At 45.1% G+C, this 13,697-nt stretch overlaps 1 non-coding gene across 1 annotated transcript; it reads right to left on the bottom strand.

The window, feature by feature from the left end:
• Positions 1–4,035: 4,035 nt before the first annotated feature.
• On the bottom strand, positions 4,036–4,173 carry LOC114816949. Its single transcript, XR_003764768.1, has one exon. It is a non-coding gene; the product is annotated as a small nucleolar RNA SNORA7 (small nucleolar RNA).
• Between the last annotated feature and the right edge of the window lie 9,524 nt (positions 4,174–13,697).

Consider the following 13,697-nt stretch of genomic DNA (forward strand, 5'->3'; position numbering starts at 1 on the left):
AACTGTTCAATCTATACCCTCACCAGTTCTGAAATTTCTCTAGCTGACCTCTTCACCTGCTCTCTTTCCCATACACTCAAGCCCAGCAAATCTGTCCTTCCCCACACCTCTTCCCCACAGTGATCTCATTTCTCTTCATTCATTCAGTCATATGTATTAATAATAATGATAATGTTGGTATTTGTTAAGCGCTTACTATGTGCAGAGCACTGTTCTAAGCGCTGGGGCAGATACAGGGTAATCAGGTTGTCCCACGTGAGGCTCACAGTTAATCCCCATTTGACAGATGAGGTAACTGAGGCACAGAGAAGTGAAGTGACTCGCCCACAGTCACACTGCTGACAAGTGGCAGAGCCAGGATTTAAACCCATGACCTCTGATTCCCAAGCCCGGGCTCTTTCCACTGAGGCCCGCTGCTTCTCTAAGCACTTACTCTGCGCAGAACACTGTTCTAAGTGCTTGGAAAAGTACAATATTCCACTATTCTACAGCTATCCTACCCTATTTGGTCTCCATACCCAAATAACCTTCTCCTGATGCTCAAACTGACACACTCAACACCTCCCTTTCCACTGATTTAATTCCCTTTCCTCCCTGCCCCTCCACCAGTCTGGTCCACCAACCCACAACCCTGGATCACCTCCACAGTCCTCTTCCTCCGCTCCTGTTACTGAGCTGCAGAGAGCTGTTGGAGGAAATCCAGACATCTCTCTGACCTTGTCCACCTTAAATTCACTCATCTGCTTCAACTCGGCCCTCTCCACTGCCTGACAATACTTCTCCTTCTTAATCCACTCCAATGCCCACTGTCCCCGCCAGCTGTTCCAGACATTTAACTCTCTTCTCAAACCTTCTGACCCCTCCGCCCCCATCATCTCTTTCCCCTAATGACTTGGCTACATACTTCATCCAACTAGAAACCATCAGGCGTGATCTGCCTGCTATTCTCCAATCCCCGCCTCCTCCTCCACCCACTTCGACTCTCCTTATGTTCCCTGCAGTAACTCAAGATGAAATCTCTCACCTCCTCTCTCTATATCTACTACCTCCACCTGTATTTCTGACCCCATTCCCTCATACTTTTTGAGAACACTCGCCTGCTCCCTTCTCCCCTCTTTGACCGCAATCTTCAACTGTTCACTTTCTAATGGGTTTTTCCCCATTGCTTTCAAACATGCTTATGCATCCCTTATCCTAAAAAACCCTCCTTCGACGCGAAGGCTCCCTCCAGTTATCTTCCCATCTCTCTCCTTCCATTTCTCTTCAATCTTGTTGAGAGAGTTGTTGGCACATGCTGTCTCCACTTCCTATTCTCCAATTCTCTCCTTGATCCCCTCCAATTTGGCTTCGGCTCCCTTCATGCCAAAGAAACAGCCCTCTCTAAGGTAACCAGTGACCTTCTTCTCAACCAATCTGATGGTCTCAATGCCATCCTAATCCTCCTTCCTAGATCTCGGAGCTGCCTTTGACACTGTAGACCACCCCCCTTCTTCTTGATATTTTATCTGATCTTGTATTTACTGACTGTCACCTCTCTTGGTTCTCCACTTACCTCTCTGACCACTCATTCTCAATCTCTTAGGTGGTGCCTCCTCTGTCTCCCACCCCCTGACAGTGTCCCTCAAGGTTCAGTTCTGGGTCACCTTCTATTCTCCCTCTACACCCACTCCCTTGGAGAACTCATTTGATCCCAAGGCTTCATTTACCATCCCTATGCAAATGATTCAGGGTCTCTCCCTTTCCCTGCAATCTCACATTTCCTCCTGCCTTCAAGACTTACCTACTGGGATGTCCTGCCAACACCTCAAATTAAACATGCCCATAATTGAACTCATGTTCCCAAGCAAATCCTGTCCTCCCCGTCTTTCCCATCACTGTAGACAACACCACTATCTTCCCTACCTCACCAGCCTGTCATCTTGGTGTTGTCTTCGACTCATCTCACTCATTCCACCCACATATTCGATCTGTCACCAAATCCTGTCAGTTCTATCTTCACAACATTGCTAAAATCTGCCTTTTCCTCTCCATCCAAACTGCTACCATCCTGATCCAATTTCTTATCCTTTCTCACCTCGACTACTCAAGGTGACTTCCCGGCCTCCTGTCTCTTCCAACTCCAATCCAAATTTGAGTCTGCTGCACAAATCATTTATCAACAAAAAAAGTTCAGTTCATATCTTCCCCCTCCTCAATAACCTCCAATGGCTGCCCATCCACCTCTACATCAAATAGAAACTCCTTACCATTGGCTTTAAAGCAATCAGCTTGCTCCATCCTACCTCATCAATCTCCAACTACACAGTTCAGCCCACACACTCCACTCTTCTACCACCAGCTTACTCACTGTGCCCAAATCTCATCTATCTCCCTGCCAACCCCTTTCTCACATCCTCCCCATAGCCTGGAACTCCCTCCCACTCCATATATGCCAGACCACCAGTCTCCCCACTTTCAAAGCATTACTAAGGTCACATCTTCTCCAAGAGGCCTTTCTCAATTAAGCCCTCCTTTCCCCAGCTCTCTATCCCTTCTGCATCATCTATGCACTTCAATCTGTGACCTCTGGGTATTCGATATTCAGCCCATTCCAACTCTATGGCACTTATGTGCATATCTTTAAATTATATATTATAAATTTCTTATTCATACTTATTAATGTACATCTCCCCCCAGACTGTAAACCTATTATGGGCAGTGAATGTCTCTGCTAATTCTACTGTATGGTACTCTCCCAAGTGCTTAGTACAGTGCTCTGCACATAGTAAGTGCTCGATAAATACGATCGATGGATTCATAGCACTTATGTACATATCTTTAAAATCTGTTGCTTCCCTCTACTTGCAATTTATTTAAGTGTCTGCCTCCCCCTCTATATTGTAAATTCCTTTAGGGCAGGAATTGTTTCTACTTCCATATTCTCCCTTGTGCTCTGCGATCAGTAAATGCTACTGATCGCTTGATGGGCTACTCCATAAGTGGACGGTTGGTCAAAACAGAGGTGAAGGTGTCCTGTTGGACACTTTCTCAAAAACTATCACAATAAGGCAAGCATAAAGTAGGTCCAATATTTATTCAACCCAACCTCTACCATCATGCTTGAAGATTCAGCAAGGGACTTGGAAACTGGATTCAGAATATGCTTTAATTCACCGGAAAATGCTTCCAACTCAACAGCCTTATTATAAGCATCATCAGAAGTCTTTAAGGCAGTCATCCAGGAACTTCTATATGCTAATGACTGTTCTCTTGGGGGAGACACATAAGACATGCAGATAATTATGATCACTTCAAAGTTGGCACAGTACTATGGCCTGATTGATAATGAGCTTTAAGAACAGCAAAATGATATATTATCCTTCAACCTAGAAGTCCTCTGTTCAGCCAAATATGTTTTCCCCCCTTGGCAACCCAAGATCTAATGCCATCACTGAATTCTGCTACCTAGGCAGAGCACTAGCCAATGATTTACTGAAAGCAAAATTTAAAAAAACCCCAGCAGTTTTAGGGAGGTTTATTGCAATGGGACTTTAGGTACCACACAGTGAAGGCATAATCAACTATAGCGAGATCCAGGAGCAATCCTAGGGCAGTATGGGACCCCAGAGTAGCTAACTCTAGTGCCTTGGTGAGTTGGAAAAGTGGTTGAAAGAGTGAAAATCCTACTCTTTCTCCTAGGTCCAGCTGACGATCCAGTGTTCACAAAGGGAGTTCCTTCATTTCCCTGTAACTTATGGGATCCTCCCGCTCCTAGTGAGAATTACTGCAGGAGGGAGGGTGGCTGGTCATGTCTCAATTCTACTACTACTAGTCTTGTCTTACGCTATCAAGTCACTTCCAACCCATAATGGCTCCATGGGCGCATCTCTCCCAGAATGTCCCACCTCTATCTGCAATCGTTCTGGTAGTGGATCCATAGAGTTTTCTTGTAAAAATACAGACCTGGTTTACCATCGTCTTCTTCCATGCAATAAACTTGAGTCTCCACTCTCGACTCTCTCCCATGCCACTGCTGGCCAGTACGGGTGAGTTTTGACTTGTAGTAGATCAATTTCCACTCACTAGCCACTGGTCAAGCTAGGAATGGAATGGGTAGGCCTCTGCTTGACTTTCCCTCCCATAGCCGAGACTGGTAGAGGACTGGAAACTCTCCAGGGGCAATCCTGAGAGGGTGATTATTACTACTACTACTAATAATAATATCTTGATAATAATGTTGGTATTTGTTAAGCGCTTACTATGTGCAGAGCACTGTTCTAAGCGCTGGGGTAGACACAGGGGAATCAGGTTGTCCCACGTGGGGCTCACAGTCTTAATCCCCATTTTACAGATGAGGTAACTGAGGCCCAGAGAAGTGAAGTGACTTGCCCACAGTCACACAGCTGACACGTGGCAGAGCTGGGATTCGAACCCATGACCTCTGACTCCAAAGCCCGTGCTCTTTCCACTGAGCCATGCTGCTTCTCTATTATATAGCACTTCATTCCCCCAAATACCGCCACATTACTTTTTCTCATTTTGCCCTCAAAACATCCCTGTGAGTTAGGGAAAAGCAAATGGTACCATCCTCATTTTACAGATGAGAAAACTGAGACATAGAGAGGTTAAGTGGCTAACCCAAGGTTATACAAAAAAAATGGTGGTAGAGGTCTGACTGGAACTTGGGTCCTCCAACCTCTAGACCAATTTTCTATACAACACACTACAACTCTCCCACCCTTCCTTCACACAGCAACAAACTTCTAAAGTGCCACCTAACCAGGGGGGCGGAGTATCCTAGAGCTTGAGGCCCAAGACCATTATAATAATGTTGGTACTTGTTTTGTTAAGCACTTACTATGTGCAGAGCACTGTTCTAAGCACTGGGGGTAATCAGGTTGTCTCACGTGAGACTGACAGTTAATCCCCATTTTATAGATGAGGGAACTGAGGCACAGAGAAGTTAAGTGACTTGCCCACAGTCACACAGCTGACAAGTGGCAGATCCGGCATTCGAACCCATGACCTCTGCCCAAGCCCGGGGTCTTTCCACTCAGCCACGCTGCTTCTCTACAGAGACCATTATCTCTGTACTACAGAAGTGATAGCCCTGTGGTGTCCAAAAATCTATGGGTAAGAAGCCTGCACTTCATAGTACACATCCAGCTTCTTGAGCTATTTCACAAGGGTCATCTACAATTCATATTCAACATCAATGCAGACAATAATGATGATATTTATTAAGCAGTTACTATGTGCCAGGCACTGTACTCAATGCTGGGGAAGATGAAAAATGATTAGGTTGGACACAGTCTCTGTCCCACATAGGGCTCACATTCTTAAACCCTATTTTACTAATTATGGAATACTGAGGCACAGAGAAGTAAAGTGCCTGCCCAGAGTTCCACAGCAATAAGTGACAGAGCTGGAATTAGAACCCAAGTCTTTCTCACTCCCAGGCCCCTGCTCTATCCAATAGGATGATCAACAAATTCCAGGAACAGAGTTAGCTGACCTTCCGTCCATTGAGAGTCCCTGTTCTCATCGTGTTCCATGACCACCAGGCCGGGGATAAACGTTGCCCCCGGGCTCCATCAGAGCGTTCCACCACCATTGAGAAAAACATTATGGCAACCACTCCCTTCCCTCTTGCCACCGAGGGTCCCTGCTCCCGCATGCTCCAAGTGAGTCAGGCTGGGCATAAAAGCTGCTCCTGCCTGCTCTCAGGCTCCTCCGTTACCACCGAGACTTTGAACCTTTTCATTCATTCATTCAATCATATCAGTTGAGTGCTTATTGTGTGCAAAGCACTGTACTAAGCATTTGGGAGAGTACAATATCACAACAAACAGATACATTCTTCCCCACAATGAGCTTACGGTCTAGAACCTATATCGTATATTTGTTTGGTTGCATTTTACTACTTCATCACCCCGATATGTGTGTCTCCAATCCCTTCTCCCCGCTTAAACTCTTAGATCATGACCCCCCTAAGGGACAGGGACCATACTTAATTCCCATATGTTGTTTTTTTTTTTAATGGTAGTTGTTAAGTGCTCACCTTGAGCCAGGCACTGTTCTAAACACTGGAATAGATACAAGATAATCAGGTTGGACACAGTCCCTGATCCATGTAGGGCCCATAGTCTAAATAGGAAGGAGTAGGTTTTAATCCCCATTTTGCAGATGAGGAAACTGAGGCCAGAAAAGCTAAGTGACTTGCCCAGGGTCACACAGCAGAGAAGTAGCAAAGGCAGAATTAGAACTCAGACCATTTCCCCCCCTTCCCTCTGCCCCTCCTCCCCTCCCCTTCCCCCACTTCCACCCTCTGTTCTTCCCCCTTCCCCTCCCCTCAGCACTGTACATATTTGTATATATTATTACCCTATTTATTTTGTTAATGAGGTTTATATCTCCATGATTCTATTTATCTTGATAGTGTTGTTTTGTTTTGTTCTGTTTTGCTTTGCTGTCTGTCTCCCCCGTTTAAACTGTGAGCCTGTTACTGGGCAGGGATTTTCTGTATCTGTTGCCAAATTGTACATTCCAAGCACTTAGTACAGTGCTCTGCACATAGTAAGCGCTTAATAAATACTACTGAATGACTGAACCTAGGCCTTCTGAATGTTCATTCCACTAGGCCACGCTGCCTCCCTAGTTCACATTCTGTATTTGCTCTATTGTACTTTCTCAAGTACCTCTTACAGTGTTCTGCACACAGTAAGCACTGAATAAATATGATTAAATGAAGGAATGAATATTCTCTCCCAGCACTGAGTAGAGTGTTTCGCAAGCAGTAAGTGCTTAATAAATACTGTGACTACTAGTACTATCTCTTACCACCACTGAGCCAAAGCTAACAGCTACACAACAACACGGAGCAGGATATGAGATTAAACGACAGTATATTCATTCAATCATATTTATTGAGTGCTTACTGTGTGCAGAGAACTCTAAAGTGCTTGGAAAGTACAATTCAGCAACAGATAGAGATAATCCCTACCCAACAGCGGACTCACAGTCTAGAAAGGGGAGACAGACAACAAAACAAAACAAGTAGACAGGCACCAATAGCAACAAAATAGATAAATAGAATTATAGATATATACACATCACTGATAAAATAAATAGAATAATAAATATGTACAAATATACACAAGTGCCTTGGGGCGGGGAAGGGGATAGAGCAGAGGAAGGAAGTAGGGGTGATGGGGAGGGGAGGAGGATCAGAGGTAAAGGGGGGCTCACTCTAGGAAGGCCTCTTGGAGGAGATGAGCTCTCAGTAGGGTTTTGAAGAGGGGAAGAGAGTTAGTTTGGCGGATGCGAGGAGGGAGGGCATTCCAGGTCACTGGTAGGACGTGGGCCAGGGTCGACGGCAGGAGAGGCAAGAATGAGGCACAGTATATAGTCGAAGCAACTGCTGTCTGGGCCACACAAGCAAGGAGAACAAACAGGACAAACATTTTAGAGACTATGTGGAAGCACAATACTAAGCAGGGCAGGAACACTTGGGAGAACACTTCAGCAAACAGACCAGTCTGACAGATAGTAAACAGGAGAAAGTTGCTCTCTCTGAGCCTGAGGCTTCTTGAAGATCAGGGCACCAAGAGACAAATTGCAGGCAGCAAACAAATCAACACTGCAAGGAGTGATCCTTTCACCCCGACAATGTGAACTAGATTGTCAGTCAAATCATAGTATTTTCAGCCACAACTGTTCACGTGGATATGATTTTCCCTTCAGTAAAATCATCTCTGAAGATGCAGGACGGTTATATGTATCATCATCATTCGTATTTATTATGTACTGTGTGCAGAGTGCTGTACTGAGCCCTTGGGAGAGAACAATAGTTTGGTCTCCTGAGGTCTGTCAAATTCATGTTATGTCCATGAAAACGCCTGACTCACCCCACCACAGGATTTGGGTCCATCTGGAGAGTTAGGCAGAGGGGAGATTAATTTCTTCTACATGGCAGGAATCAACACCATTAGTTCTCAGTATAGTTTCAGGCTCAAGATAATCTGTGGAAGCAGCGTGGCCTTAGTGGATAGAGCACAGGTCTGGGAGTAACAGATGATGATGATGATGGTATTTGTTAAGCGCTTATTATGTGCCAAACACTGTTTGAAGTGCTGGGGTAGATACAAAGTAATCAGGTTGTCCCATGTGGGGCTCACAGACTTAATCCCAGTTTTACAGATGAAGTAACTGAGGCACAGAGAAGTGAAATGACTTGCCCAAAGTTATATAGCTGATGAGTGGTGGAGCCGGGATTAGAACCCATGACCGCTGACTCCCAAATGTGTGCTCTTTCCATTGAGCCAGGCTCCTTCTCATGGGTTCAAATTCTTGCCCTCCCACTTGTCTGCTGTGTGACCTTGGGCAAGTCACTTCATTTCTCTGAGCCTCAGTTACCTCATCTGTAAATACGGAATAAGACTATAAGCCCCATGTAGGACAATCACCTTGTATCACTTAGTACGGTGCCTGGCACATAGTGAGTGCTTAACAAATACCCCTATCATTATCATTATTAGTGTTGGCTTCTTCCCTTCTCTTTGGGTCCCACTGTCTTTTTCCCTGCCCCCATCTCTTCCGAATGGTCCAGGGAATATGTAAGTCATAAGACATCTCACTGCCATGGCTCCTCTAATAAAAACAAATAGCCACTCAGGTTCAGAATCAATGCTTTCACTGGAAAGGCGGGAGGGCAAAGTAGGAGTGTCTTGTGGAAAAACACAGGAATTCCAACTAGCTCGACCGTGTGTAGACGTTCATCAGATACATTTTAATGCCAAGGCTTTCGGGGTGGAACGAGATGAAACTAATTGTCCCTCCCCAGTCCACGACAAGAAAGACAGAGAGAACATCCATCCCTCCCCCAGCCGGGGTGGGGGTCTGTCGCCTGTGCTCTCCCAGATTGCTGGAAGCCAAATTCCACTGCTGCGGGCTTATAAAATGGGTGGTGGAAACTGACAGGCCAGGAGAGCCCAGAGCAATTTCACTGGCTTTTGATTCATGGCTTGTCAGAGAACTAACCAAATATTCCATTTTCATTTTCACCTTCTACTCTCTCCCACTGACGTGCATCATAATTGAAAAGTCTTCCATGAGGTCCCGTAAGTACCTGTCTCGAGGATCCCTGATTCTCCGGGAGCCTGGATTTTGCTGGCCCTTAAACACGGTGGGGTAAAACACTTGGGTGAAAGAATAATAATAATAATGATAATAATAATCATTCTGGTATTTGTTAAGCACTTACTATGTGCCAGGTACTGTACTGAGCACTGGGGTGGATACAGGCAAATCAGATGGGACACAGTCATTGTCCTGCATGAGGCTCACACTCTTAATCCCCATTTTACAGATGAGGTAACTGAGGAACAGTCTATTTATTGCTATTGTTCTTGTCTATCTGTCTCCTCCGGTTAGACTGTAAGCCCATCATAGGGCAGGGACTGTCTCTATCTGTTACCTATTTGTTCGTTCCAAGCGCTTAATACAGTGCTCTGCACTTAGTAAAAACTCAATAAGTACTATTGAATGAATGAAAAAGTGAAGTGACTTGCCTAAAATCACGCAGCAGACAAGTGGAGGAGCAGGGATTAGCACCCATGATCCTCTGACTCCCAGACCTGTGTTCTATCCCACACCATGCTGCTTCCCAGCATGGGAATTGGGGAATAATAATAATGATAATAATAATGATCATCTCTATGATCATTATTATTATGGTATGATCATTATTATTATGGTATCTGACAAATGATTACTATTTGCGAAGGATTACTCTAAGTGCTGAGACAGATACGACAAGTTAATTAGGTCAGAAACAGTCCCTGTCCCACATGAGGTTCACAGTCTAAGCAAATATTGTTGTAGGGGTGGTTTAGCTGCAATTTTGAGAATTGATAATGCTCTTCCTACTCTGTATGTCTGCATCTTGAACGTGTACCACTGCTCACTGGCACTGCCATGCAAAAATAGACAAGGGCAATACAAGGAGATGAGTTTTAAAACTGGTTTATTAACAGCATTCACAAGAGGATTGATTGGGGGAAAACAGTCAAATAGTAACTAATCGAGGTGTTTGGATCATTTTAGGCATTATTATGATATTTGTTAATTGCTTGCTATATGCCAAGTTCTGTGCTAAAATCTGAGTTAGACACAAGATAAGCAGGTCAGATAGGTCAGATGATCTCTGTTCCACATGGGGCTCGCAGTCTAAACTGGAGGAAAAGGATTGATTTAATACACCTTTTAAGGACTAGGAAACTGAAGCTCACAGAAGTTTAGTGAGTTGCCCAAGGCCACACAGCTGGGAAGTGGAAGAGCCAGGATTGGAACCCAGGGAAGAAGCGTGGCCTAGTGGAAAGAGCATGAGCCTGCAAGTCCAAAGACCCGGATTCAAATTCCAGGTCTCCCACTTCTCTCCTTTGTGACCTTGGACAAGTCACTTAATTTATCTGTGCCTCGATTCCCTCACCTGTAAGATGGTGATTCAATTCCTATTCTCCCTCCTACTTAGATTGTGCGACCATTGTGGGATTTGATTATCTTGTATTCATTCAATTGTATTTTTTGAGTGCTTACTGTGTGCAGAGAACTGTACTAAGTGCTTTTCATTCATTCATTCAATAGTATTTATTGAGCGCTTACTATGTGCAGAGCACTGTACTAAACACTTGGGATGAACAAGTCGGCAACAGATAGAGACAGTCCCTGCCGTTTGACGGGCTTACGGTCTAATCGGGGGAGATGGACAGACGAGAACGATGGCAATAAATAGAGTCAAGGGGAAGAACATCTCGTAAAAACAACGGCAACTAAATAGAATCAAGGCGATGTACAATTCATTAACAAAATAAATAGGGTAATGAAAATATATACAGTTGAGCGGACAAGTACAGTGCTGTGGGGATGGGAAGGGAGAGGTGGAGGAGCGGAGGGAAAAGGGGAAAAAGGGGGTTTAGCTGCGGAGAGGTAAAGCGGGGGGTGGCAGAGGGAGTAGAGGGAGAAGAGGAGCTCAGTCTGGGAAGGCCTCTCGGAGGAGGTGAGTTTTAAGTAGGGTTTTGAAGAGGGGAAGAGAATCAGTTTGGCGGAGGTGAGGAGGGAGGGCGTTCCGGGACCGCGGGAGGACGTGGCCCGGGGGTCGACAGCGGGATAGGCGAGACCGAGGGACGGTGAGGAGGTGGGCGGCGGAGGAGCGGAGCGTGCGGGGTGGGCGGTAGAAAGAGAGAAGGGAGGAGAGGTAGGAAGGGGCAAGGTGATGTAGAGCCTTGAAGCCTAGAGTGAGGAGTTTTTGTTTGGAAAGTACCATTTGGCAACAGATAGAAACAATCCCTAACCAACAACAGGCTCACAGTCTAGAAAGGGCACAGGTTAGGGTTAGGGTTAGGTTAGGTTGTATCTAACCAGAATGTAGTATAGAGCTTGGCACATAGTAAGTGCTCAACAAATGCCACAATTATTATTACTATTATTACAGGTCTCTGTGTCCCAGGCCCATTCTCTTTCCATTAGGTCCTGCTATTTATGGATTTCAATCCTATTCTCCATCACAACCTCCAGTTGAATTTGGCGTGAAGGAAGCAAAATGGCAGCAAAATTGCACTGGAGAGACGCAAAGAGACAAAAGAATCAAAATGTAACTGACACCATAAAATGTATGTTAATAATAACTGATATTAATTGAGCACTTACTCAAGTGGTAAGAACCATCTAAGCTAGGGGGTAGATACCAGACACAGTCTCTGGAGCTCACATTCTAAGGAGGGTAAAATAATAACAGTAATGATAACGATAATTATAATGGTGATATTTGTTAAGTGCTTACTATGTACCAGGTACTGTTCTAAGCGCTAGGGTTGATACACGATAATCAGGTTGGACATGATTCCTGTCCCACAAAGGGCTCACAGTCTTAATCCCCATTTTATAAATGAAGGAACTAAGGCCCAGAAAAGTTAAGTGCCTTGTCCAAGGTCACACAGCAGACAAGTGTCAGAGCCAGAATTAGAACCCAGATCCTTTGATTCCCAAGCCCGTGCTCTATTCACTAGGTACGTGTTAATCACTTTCTATGTGTCAAACACTGTACTAAGCACTGGAGTAAATGAAAGATATTTTAACCAAACACATTCCCTGTCCCATATGGGGATCACCATCTAAGTAGGAGGGAGTAGGATCTAATCCTCATTTTACAGATAAGGAAATGGAGGCACAGAGAAGTTGTGACTTACCCAAGGTCACACAGCAAGCAAAGTGGCCGTGCAGGGATTAGAACCTTTGACTTTCAAGCTGTGGGAGTAAAATAGGCAAACTCTGAATTACATAGCACTCCATACTTAGGCAGTTTGAGCCTTTCCAAAATTGGCTGAGTAATCTCAGCAAAGTTGGCAAATAATAAACTTCCTTCAGGGAATGAAGATCCCCATCTCTAGTCCAATTTTCAGGTCCCATGCTGGGTCCCTAAGCAAGCTCCTCCTGGCTCAGGAACTTGATTTACAGCCAGCGGTGTAACATCCAGCCATGTTCATGACGCAGCTTGACCCGATCCAAGCCGAACCGGCCATCCTGACTGTGAATTATCAGCCCGAGGAGCAGCAGTGAGACCACACAGGCCGACCCACCTGCTGGAGGGTTTTCTCACATGCTCATTGGCAAAGAGGCGAATGACCACTGGGGAGGAAGCCATAGGAAATTGCGGCGGATTAATTATCTCTCTTCTCTTCCCTGGAGAGACCTCCAATAAAGGGCTCTGCTCACACTCAGGTCTAGAAGGGCTCCAGGAGGAGCAGAGGAGTACGTACAGGGAAAAGAGGAAAAGAATGAATCACCGGAAGCAGGGCCTCAGGATTACTGGGAGATAATAGGTCACCTGAACTATTCCCCATTTGGAAATCTCCTCCAAACTTGGTTCTTCTGATGCTAACCTTCTCACTGTGCCTCGATCTCATCTGTCTCAATGCCGACCCCTTGCCCTCGTCCTGCCTCTGTCCTGAAACTCCCATCTTCCTCAAATCTGACAGACAATGACTCTCCCCCGCTTCAAAGCCTTACTGAAGGTTTTACAGATGAGGCACAGAGAAGTTAAGTGACTCGCCCAAGGTCTCCTCCAAGAGCCGTTTCCTGACTAAGCCCCTTTTTCCTCTTCTCCCACTCCCTTCTGCATCACTCTGACTTGCTTCCTTTGTTCACTCCACCTCCTAGCCCCACAGCACTTATGTCCATATCTGTAATTTATGTATTTATATTAATGTCTGTCTCCTCCCTACCCCCCCACTGTAAGCTCGTTGTGGGTCTGGAATGTGTCTGTTTTTGTTGTATTATTGTACTCTCCCAAGTGGTTAGTACAGTACTCTGCACACAGTAAGTGCTCAATAAATGCAATTGAGTGAATGAAATGGAAAGGGTGTATAGGATAAGTGTATAGTATAGTGTATAGGATCAAAATGGTAGGAGTTAGGAAGGAGGGGAAAAGGTGATGTGAGGAAGGTTGATTCTATAGGATTCAGGACTGATTGAATATGTGGGTATTGTATATTGTATATATATTGTATATAACTGAGAAAGATGAGTTGAGGATAACGTCAAAGTTACAGGCTTGTTTCACAGAAAGGGTGATGATGCTGTCTACAATGATGGGAAAGTCAGGGAGAAGGCAAGGTTTCGGTGGGAAAATGAGGAGTTCTGTTTTGGATGTAAGGTGGAGG

The sequence above is a fragment of the Ornithorhynchus anatinus genome, chromosome 1, assembly GCF_004115215.2.
Source record: "Ornithorhynchus anatinus isolate Pmale09 chromosome 1, mOrnAna1.pri.v4, whole genome shotgun sequence".
In the NCBI taxonomy this organism is placed as follows: domain Eukaryota; kingdom Metazoa; phylum Chordata; class Mammalia; order Monotremata; family Ornithorhynchidae; genus Ornithorhynchus; species Ornithorhynchus anatinus.